The sequence below is a fragment of the Macaca mulatta genome, chromosome 1, assembly GCF_049350105.2.
Source record: "Macaca mulatta isolate MMU2019108-1 chromosome 1, T2T-MMU8v2.0, whole genome shotgun sequence".
Classification (NCBI taxonomy): domain Eukaryota; kingdom Metazoa; phylum Chordata; class Mammalia; order Primates; family Cercopithecidae; genus Macaca; species Macaca mulatta.
Genome location: NC_133406.1, coordinates 78,114,347 through 78,124,904, shown reverse-complemented (window position 1 = coordinate 78,124,904; position 10,558 = coordinate 78,114,347). Strand labels below are relative to the sequence as shown.

General features: G+C 44.0%; 2 pseudogenes; both read left to right on the top strand.

The window, feature by feature from the left end:
* The first annotated feature begins 6,279 nt into the window (after positions 1–6,279).
* Positions 6,280–7,221, top strand: LOC706036 (large ribosomal subunit protein uL10 pseudogene; annotated as a pseudogene).
* A 989-nt stretch (positions 7,222–8,210) lies between these two features.
* LOC706146 (X-ray repair cross-complementing protein 6-like) lies at positions 8,211–9,969 on the top strand (annotated as a pseudogene).
* Positions 9,970–10,558: the final 589 nt, after the last annotated feature.

Sequence of the window (10,558 nt, the reverse complement as noted above, 5' to 3'; positions counted from 1 at the left end):
TTCCACCCCTGCCTTCTCCCTTTAAGATTTTTCTGGTCAATAAAAGCAGCATTGCTTTCTGTGATTCAGATGACACTTGTGAAAGACTTATATTTATGTAAATAAAATAAACTAATTTTTGTGAAATAGTTTTAGAAACCAGCTCAAGTCTGTTACACAAAGTAAGGCATTAGAATTATTGTAAGGAAAAAGAGACTTAATGAACACTAGGCTGGACATCCCTGTTTTGTGTCAAGTACAGTTTTCTTCAACTACATCATCTAGGCATTAAGAGGTTTTAAGGCCAGGCACAGTGGCTCATACCTATAATCCCAGCATTTTGGGAGGCTGAGGCGGGTGGATCACGAGGTCAGGAGTTCGAGACTAGTTTGACCAACATAGTGAAACCTCATCGTTACTAAAAACACAAAAATTAGCCAGGTGTGGTGTTCTGTGCCTGTAATCCCAGCTACTCGGGAGGCTGAGTCAGGAGAATTGCTTGAACCCAGGAGGCAGAGGTTGCAGTGAACTGAGATCACGCTACTGCACTCCAGCCTGGGTGACAGAGCAAGACTCCATCTCAAAAAAAAAAAAAAAAAAAAAGAGGTTTTAAAAAATTCCTCTCTAGAGCTACACCTAGTTTCTCCAGAGTAACTGAATGAGTGCTAATTTTGCAAATGGCATAATTATATGGTTTCTGCCAAGGTAGAGCAGGCCTATTGATGTGTCCTGGAGGAGGATCAGAGAGCTGTGGCTACCTCCTGCTCTCCTACTTTGGTACCTCCATCCCAGTGACTGTGAGTACCTGCTAGTCCCGGGGCTAAGCACTGGGCATAAGAGAGAGGAAGACAGGCAGATCTGTGCTGCAAAGGCACTACTGTTGAAAATATCTGACACAAACAAACAATTAACAATATTCGTTTACTTCCTTCTCAGTGAGAAGTGATACAAAGCTAACCAACAGAGGTATGCAAATGAAGACCTGGCCAAGTCTAAGAATGTGGGCGAAGACTTTCCTGAAAGTAATTAACACTTACACTGCAGCAAGAGATTAGAATGCACAGAAGAGGGATACAGAGACAACTCCTTCCGGGAAGAGGGAACAGCATGTGCAAAGGCTCAGAGGCATAAAGGAGTCTGGTGTTGAGGATATGAAAGCAGATCAGTGCATCTTGAGTCTGGTAAGCAGATGAGGATGATGGGGGAACTGAGAGTGCCCCTAGGAATGAATCTCCCAGTTGTTTACCTTGGGGAATGGTGGAGATAAATTCTACTTTTCACAACTAAGGGAATAACCATTCATAATAAACAACAGAGAGGGGTAGCAGAAAAGTGAGGTGTGTGAGCAGATAGTTGTCGTTAAGTGTGTGAGTGCTTTATTCAGCTAACTAGAACCCTGAGACATTGGGTCCAAGATCAAAGACAGATTGAGTGTTGGAGCTGGCTAGTCTTCCTCTATGTCATGGCCAGCTTGCAAAAACCTGGGCAGGAAGGAGGCTATTTGAAACTGTGGGTGGTTTTGTGCAAATCTGTTCCCACTAGTAGATGATCATCACAAGTAGAGAAGAGAGCATTAGACGTTAGACACTAACCAAACGTGTTGTCCCAGGTATTCCAGGCACCAGCACACTTAAGAACAGAACCCAAGCCTACTCCTCAGGTAACTCCTCTGCTTCCAGGGAACTTTCCACATGGTGACTTACTTGAGTGAGCAAATCTGCCTATCAAGACCTGCTTATTTTGCCCTGATCACTTGGAGGCATGAGAAAATAAGGGTGTCCCGAGCTGGCCACAGGCAGCCATGCAACCTGCCTCTAATCCTAGCACCAAAGGCCCATGCCCATGACAGCACCAGGACAGAGTAGGGTCCTCCTGCTGGCCTGTCCTAGGGCCTTTAACTCATGCATCCTGGGATGGTATGTTCTACCACAGCACTACACAGATTTATGCATAGTCCCTCCATGTGGGACACACCTACAAGTGTGTCAAGTGGAAATCATCTCATGCCAGCAAGGAGAATCAGGAGAAACCATTGCCCCCGCCACCTTTGGATTCACAAGGGAAATATTTTTTCTTTGTAACACAACTGCTGAGAAACACCAGGGAATTTCCAATCCTCTTTGTCTTCCTCCTCCTCCTCCTCCATCACCACCACCACCACTTCTCTCTCATCCTCCTCCTCCTTCATCTTTCTCTTTCCCTTCTCTTCCTCCTCCTTCCTTATCTCTCTCTCTCGCCTTCTCTTCCTCCTCCTTTCCTTCTCCTCCCTCTCCTCATTTTTTTCCCATTTTTCTCCCCCTCCTCTTACTTATCTTTTTTTCTTAACACTTCTCTATACATTCCAATTTTTCTATAATGAAGACATCATGTTTGAATAAACAGGAAAAAGCAGAGGGGAAAAGAAAACAGAAAGGGGAAACTCAATCCCCAAGTCACCGAAGACTGACTACTGTGTGGCAAGAACCCTGGGGTCTGTCCCTGAACATTTCACTAATAATCCCTATAGCCATCAGCTCCATGGGAGAGGACATGATTTGGATCCTTTCTAAAGTCTGTTCCAGGTCTAAATGGAGCTGGAATATGTGAATAAGTTTATTTCTCAAGGCAAAAGAATCCTTCAGAGACTTCATTGTATTCTCCAGGAACATCATTATAGGCCAATGAAACAAAGAAACAGCTTTGAACAAGGCCACTGGACTCATCCAGGGACCTATCATTTAGCCATGCTAAAAGGATTTAGCTCTCAGATGTCAAGGTAGTCCCACCAAGGGGACAGTGAACACACACACACATATACACACACATACACACACACACACACAAGTACCACAGGAGGACTGCTGAGCTAGCAGGATTTCTTTCGTCACTGTGCTTCAAATTTTGTCTAAATTAGAGTCTCAAAGTAATGAACTTGTGTTCATCCTCAGCTTTAGGAATATGTAGGATTGTGGTGTTAGTAAACAGTGCCTATTGAGTAGAACCATTACTAATCAATTATTTATTTCTAAAAATTCATTAATGCCCCACCCTGAAGAAGTCTTCTACTCCTTTCATATCTGGGGCAGCTCTGATAAGTGGATGGCATCAGTCTTCAGCCCCATAACCTTATAGAGGTTCTCCACGTTTTGAGGGACAGGTGGAGTTTTTTTCACCCACTTGAAAGAAAACGTCTTTGTATATATCACTCATACCCTTCAGGAAGCCAGAGCCTGGAGGCCTATTGGTAGAATGAAAACTAGAATTGACTTAATTGACTCTGAGTTTCTATGGGAGCTTTTTCATGTGAATACAGTAATGAGGTTCCCTCCCCATCTCTCCTTTTAGTTGAACATGGTGCCGGGTGTAGTAGTTCATGCCTGTAATCCCAGCACTTTGGGAGGCCCAGGCAGGTGGATCACTTGAGGTCAGGAGTTAGAGACCAGTCTGGCCAACATGGCAAAGCCTCATCTCTAATAAAAATGCAAAAATTAGCCAGGCATGGTGGCATACCCCTATTCCCAGCTATTTAAGAGGCTGAGGCACAAGAACTGCTTGAACCCGGGAAGCTGAGGTTGCAGTGAGTTGAGATCATGCCACTGCACCCCAGCCTGGGTCATGGAGTAAGATTCCATCTCAAAAATAAATAAATAAATAAAAATAAAAAAGATCATGGTCGCACCTCACCATCACCACCACTCACTATTTGCACATCCCCAATCCCCAGTGCTCATGGGGATTGGCCTTAACTTGCGAATAGTGATTTATTGATGCCACTATAGGGGTGGAACCCTGAATCACAAAAATCAATGCAGAAAACTGACTGTCTTAGTCTGTTTTGTTTTGCTATAAAGGAACACTGGAGGTTGGGTAATTTATAAAGAAAAAGAAAGTTTATTTGGTTTATGATTCTGGATGGCTGGATAATTTATAAAGAAAAAGAAGGTTTATTTGGTTTATGATTCTGGGTGGCTGGAAAGTTCAATATTGGGCATCTGCATCTGGTAAAACCTTCAGGCTGCTTCCACTCATGGTGGATGGCGAAGAGGAGCCGGTGTGTGCAGAGGCTGCACGCTAAGAAAGGAGGGAAGCAGGAAGGAGCAAAGATGGTTTTAGCAACCAGTTCACATGGGAACTAACATAGTGAGAACTCACCAGTCCAGAGTGGAAGGGCATTTGATATATTCATGAAGGATCCACTCCTGTGACCCAAATACTTCCCACTAGGCCCCACCTCCCAACATCGCTACACTGGGGATTAAATTTCAACATGGGATTTGGTGGGGACAAACAAATTATATCCAAACCATAGCATTCCACTCCTGCCCCCAGCCCCAGCAAACTCATGTTATTCTCACATTGTGAAATACAATCATCCTTTCCCAATAGACCCAAAAGTCTTAACTCATTCCAGCATCATCTCAAAAGTCTAAAGTCCAAAGTCTCATTAGAGACTCAAGGTAAGTTCCTTTCAACTATGAGCCTGTAAGATGAAAAACAAGTTATTTACCTCCAAGATACAATGGTTGTTCAGGCATTGGGTAAACCCTGACGATTTGCAATTAAGTGAGAAAGCTATTTTCATATTTTGAACTTATGGTTTAATTATGTCATTTAATCTCCACAGCAGAACACTGGTTATTAGCACTCCCATTTCATAGATCGAGAACCTGAGGCTCCATAAGTTGTATCAGCTATACATGAATATTAATCCATACCTTAACAGCAGACCTAGAGTAACCAGGAATAATCAATCAAATAAAGATGGAGAGGCTAAAAAGAGAAAACAAGACTATCATGAGAGTATCAGCAGATTTCACAATTCCCTGAAATACCTAGAGCTTCACTGTATAATAGGATCACCACTATCCACATGGGTCTATTTAAATTCAAGTTAGTTAAATTTAAGTAAAAGTTAAAATGTAGTTCTTCAGTCACGCTAATCATAAGTTCAGTGATCACACATAGTTAGTGGCTACAGTACTGGACAGGACAGATTTAAATAGCATCTTTATCATCACAGAAAATTCTATTGAATGGCACTGCTCTAGAATATGTCCTCATGAGTGAAGGGGTCTATTCTTAGAAGATGGTAATTTTTCAAGTGCTATTGTGCGAGCTGTATTTATGTGAAGTTCCTAGAGTACAGAAGGCATCTGCTTCCTCCCATTAAAGGGACAAAATGCAGCAGAAAGCCTTTGTTCCTAGTTTTTCAAGAACCTCCCCACGTGCCCAGGAAACAGAGTTCTTCAATGGCCAAAAGATAGGATTCTTGGGGTCACACAGGCACATTGTCTTTCTCTGAGCTCTGTTTCCCACTCCATGTGGCATGATAAATAAGTGGACTCAGGCCTTCTCCCAAGAGGCTCTGTCAGATCTTACCTTGACATCCTTTCATCATACAGCAGACTACAGGTAGGTAAGATGCTAAGCTTCAGATTTGACCCACAGTGGGGAACAGGGAGAGAAACACAGGGTAGAAAATCTCATTTGTGCCTTGAGCCTAAACCAGAGGCCCACCTATCCCCACCAAAGCTGCACTGAGTGTTATTGACATTGACTTGGGCCTTAATAAAATTGCAATTTGGTTATTATTTGATATTCCTATGTGTACCATTCCTTGGGGAACCTGAAAGGTAGAAATTAACAAGCAGGGAAGAATGAGGGTATTTCTTGGTTGCTAAACATTAATTATTGCTATTAAAACTTTATCCGCTATAGTTTGAATGTGTCCACTCCAAAATTCAGATGTTGAAACTTAATGCAATGTGATAGTATAAAGAGGTGGAGTTTTCTAGAGATGATAAGGTCATGAGAGCTCATCCCCTCATGAATGGGATTAAGGCCTTTATTAAAGAGCCTTCTTTAAAGAGTCTTATTGAAAGAGCTGTAGCACTCAGCTGGCTTGCTCTTTAGCCTTCCACCATGTGAGGACAGAGCGTTCCTTCCCTCTGGAGGATGCAGATCTCACCAGAAAACATCATCTGCCGTCATCTTAATCTTGGACTTTCCAGCCTCCCGAACTGTGAGAAAATAAATTTCTTTTCTTTATAAATTATCCAGTCTCAGGCATTTTGTAATAGCAGCACAAAACAGACTAAATCACCATTTCCCAATCATTAATAATTAATCAATTTTCTTTCTTTGTGACATGCTATTCTCTCCTTTCTGAAAGTCTCTTTATTTTTCTTCAATGACAGTGCTCTCTGAGTTATCTTTCTACCCCTGTGGCTATTCATAAAAAGTGCCTCCTCTCACCAGGTGTCCTCATGAAAGTGACATCGTCTTTAAACCCCGTGTGACAATCCCTGATGCACCACTATGATGCCCAGGGAAGACAGGGTGACCTGGAAGTCAACTACTTCCTTAAAATCATCCAACTTTTGGATGATTATCTGAAATGTTTCATCGTGGGAGCAGACAGTATGGACTCCAAGCAGATGCAGCAGATCCGCATGTCCCTCTGCAGGAAGGCCATGGTGCTGATGGTCAAAAACATCATGATGTGGAAGGCCATCTGAGGGCACCTGGAAAACAACCCAGCTCTGGAGAAACTGTTGCCTCACATTCGGGGGAATGTGGGCTTTGGGTTCACCAAGGAGGACCTCACTGAGATCAGGGACCTGCTGCTGGCCAACAAGGTGCCAGCTGTGGCCCATGCTGGTGCCATTGCCCCATGTGAAGTCACTGTGCCAGTCCAGAACACTGGTCTGGGGCCCAAGAAGACCTCCTTTCTCCAGGTTTTAGGCATCACCACTAAAATCTCCAGGGGTGCCACTAAAATCCTGAGTGATATGCAGCTGATTAAGACTGGAGACAAAGTGCGAGCCAGCAAAGCCACACTACTGAATATCTCTCCCTTCCCCTTTGGGCTGGTCATCCAGCAGATGTTCCACAATGGCAGCATCTACAACCCTGAAGTGCTTGACGTCACAGAGGAAACTGCCTTCTCACTTCCTGGAGAATGTCCGCGATGTTGCCAGGGTTGGTCTGCAGATTGGCGACCCAACTGGTGCATCAGTACCCCATTCTATCATCAGTGGGTACAAACGAGTCCTGGCTTTGTCTATGGAGATTGATTACACCTTCCCACTTGCTGAAAAGGTCAAGGCCTTCTTGACTGATCCATCTGCCTTTGTGGCTGCTGCCCCTGTGGCCACTGCTGCCACGACTGCTCCTGCTGCTGCTGCAGCCCCAACTAAGGTTGAAGCCAAGGAAGAGTTGGAGGAGTCGGACAAGTACATGGGATTTCGTCTCTTTGACTAATCACCAAAAAGCAACCAACTCAGCCAGCTTTATTCGCAAAACAAGGAAATAAAGGCTTCTTTAAAAAGAAAAAAAAAAGTGCCTTCCTCTGGGCATGGTGGCTTGTGCCTGTAGTCTTCGGTACTCCAGAGGCTGATGTGGGAGAATTGCTTCAGCCCAGGAATTCAAGGCTTCAGCAAACTATGATTGCACCACTGCACTCCAGCCTGTGCAACAGGGCAAGACTCCATCTCTCTCTCAAAAAAAAGTACCTTTAGCTTATGCTTCTTTTGCACCCCTTTAAATGTTGATATTCCCCAAGATTTCATATTCAACTGCTTGCCCATTTTGAATTCTTCTTGAACTATTGTACCTACATTTATGATTTATCCACTTACCATATATTAATACTTAAATGTTCTACTTACATCTCACACCTCCACACAGAGATACTCAATGACCTATTACATACCACCTCTTGGATGTCCCACAGATAATCCAAATTTATCTTAGCTCAAACCAAACTTATCATTTTCTCTTCCCATTGCTAAATCTTTTATTTCCCCCACTGTCAGCCAAAATGAGTCATTGCCAGCACCACTCATCTTTGCTGATCAATTTTAACCAGAATTATGTTTGTGTTATCCTAGGCTTCTTCAAAAAGCCTGAGCCACAACACTCCACAAAAACAACTAGTAATACATCAAAGATTTTTAAAAGATAATATTCCATGCTGGTTACATGTAATATTGTAAGGAGGATACATTATTAGGATATACATTAATAGGATACATTGTAAGGAGCACAGTTACGTACTCTTATGATTGAGTTGTTTATGTATACATTTCTAGAGAGCAATTTGATGATGTGTATTGCTACCAATATCAGAACATTCCTTTGGAACACTCTTGGGTCTCTGAAATAATGTAGTGAGACAGAGACCAGACTGGCAGAGAGAATCTTAAGAGACCATTCTGCCCTGGCCTGCACCAAAGTGAGCAGTAAGCAACATGTCAGGGTGAAAGTCTTATTACAAAACTGGAGGCGATCAAGAAGCAGAATAAGAACATTTTGAACTGGACATCGCTAAAGAGGTTGCACAGACCCACAGCACTTCAGCATTACCAAGGGCTTGAAACCCATGAGACTCATGTGAAGCAAGTGGAGACTATAAATATTCAGGAAGAAATAGTTTGATTTTTTTGGTTGATGCCTCCACAGCTATGTGTGAATCTCAGAGTGAAGATGAGTTGACTCCTTTTGACATGAGCATCCAGGAATTGGATAATCCAGGTGCAAAACGAATTCTAGAGCTTGACCGGTTTAAGGGGCAGTAGGGACAAAAACGTTTTCAAGACCCGATGGGCATGGACCTGACTACTCACTCAGTGAAATGTTGTGAGTCTGTGCCAACAACCTCTTCAGCAATGTACTGTACAAGAGGAGTCATGTTGTTCACCAAGGAAGACAACCCCCAAGGCAATGACAGTGTCAAAGCCAGCTGGGCCAGGACCAAAGCCAATAACCACTGAGATACAGGCATCTTCCTTGACTTGATGCACCTGAAGAAACCTGGAGGCTTTGACATATCTTTGTTTTACAGAGATATCATCAGCATAGCAGAGGATGAGGACCTCAGGGCTCCCTTTGAGGAATCCAGCAAGCTAGAAGACCTGTTGAGGCAGTTTTGAGCCAAGGAGATCAGGAAGTGAGCACTCAGCAGGTTAAAGTTGAAGTTTAGCAAAGATATAGTGCTCTCTGTGGGCATTTATAATCTGATCCAGAAGGCTCTCAAGCCTCCTCCAATAAAACTCTATCGAGAAATAGATAAATCAGTGAAAACTAAGACCTGGACATGTAATATAAATACAGGCAGTTTGCTTCTGCCTAGAGATACCACGAGGTCTCAGATGTATGGAAGGCATCAGATTATACTGGAGAAAGAGGAAACAGAAGAGCTAAAATAGTTTGATGAACCAGGTTTGATTCTCATGGGTTTAAGCCCTTGGTAAAGCTGAAGAAGCACCATTACCCAAAGCCCTCCTTCTTTGTGTACTCTGAGGAGTCGCTGATGAATGGGAGCTCAACCCTGTTCAGTGCTCTACTCATCATGTGTCTGGAGAAGGAGGTCACAGCATTGTGCAGATACACACCCTGCAGGAACATCCCCCCTTATTTTGTGGCTTTGGTGCCACAGGAAGAGGAGTTGGATGATCAGAAAATTCAGGTGACTCCTGCAGGCTTCCAGCTGGTCTTTTTATGCTATGCTGATAATAAAGGGAAGGTGCCCTTTACTAAAAAAGCCACGGCAACCCCAGAGCAGGTGGACAAGGTGAAGGCTATTGTTCAGAAGCTCCGATTCAAATACAGAAGTGACAGCTTTGAGAAGTCTGTGCTGCAGCAGCACTCCAGGAACCTGGAGGCCTTGGCCTTGGATTTGATGGAGCCTGAGCAAGCAGTGGACCTGACATTGCCTGAGGTTGAAGCAATGAATAAAAGACTGGGCTCCCCACTGGTGGATAAGTTTAAGGAACTTCTCTATCCACCAGATTACAATCCTGAAGGGAAAGTTAGCAACATAAAACACAATAATGAAGGTTTCAGAAGCAAAAGGCCCAAGGTGGAGTATTCAGAAGAGAAGCTGAAGAACCACACAAGCAACGGCACACTGGGCAAGTTTGCTGTCCCCATGCTGAAAGAGGCCCGCTGGGGTATGAGCTGAAGAAGCAGGAGCCACTGGAAACCCTCACCGATCACTTCCAGAACTGACCAGAGGCCACGCGTCCAGCTGCGCTTCCACATTGTAGCCAGGCTGCCTGGCCTTGTTCTCAGCCAGTGAAAACTGGTGTCAGCTGAGCTAGGAAGAGCCTGCCTGACAGAAGCAGAGGGACTTTATCTTTATGAGGCTTTCTGTTGCCATGGCAATGGTGTAGCCCTCCCACTTCGCTGTTCCTTACTCTACTGCCTGAATGAAGAGCCCTAACTTTGTACAGTAGGAAAAAAAGGAGAGACTATACTGCCCTCCTGATGCCAAGTGTCACTCCGAGCAGCATCAAGGGAGTAAACAATGTGATGTCGGGATTTTTTTGTTTGTTTGTTTGTTTGTTTTTGTTTGTTTTTTAGAGAGAGAGAGTCCTAGGCTAGAGTGCAGTGGCACAATCATGGCTCAGATCTTCCTCCGGTTCAGGTGATCCTCCCCTGTCAGCCTCCCAGGTAGCTGGGACTCCAGGCGTGAACCACCATGCCGGGCTACTTTTTGTATTTTTTTAAGAGATAGGGTTTCACCATGTTGCCCAGGCTGGTGTCAAATTCCTGGGCTCAAGCAACCTGCCCGCCTCAGCCTCCCAAAGTGCTGCAA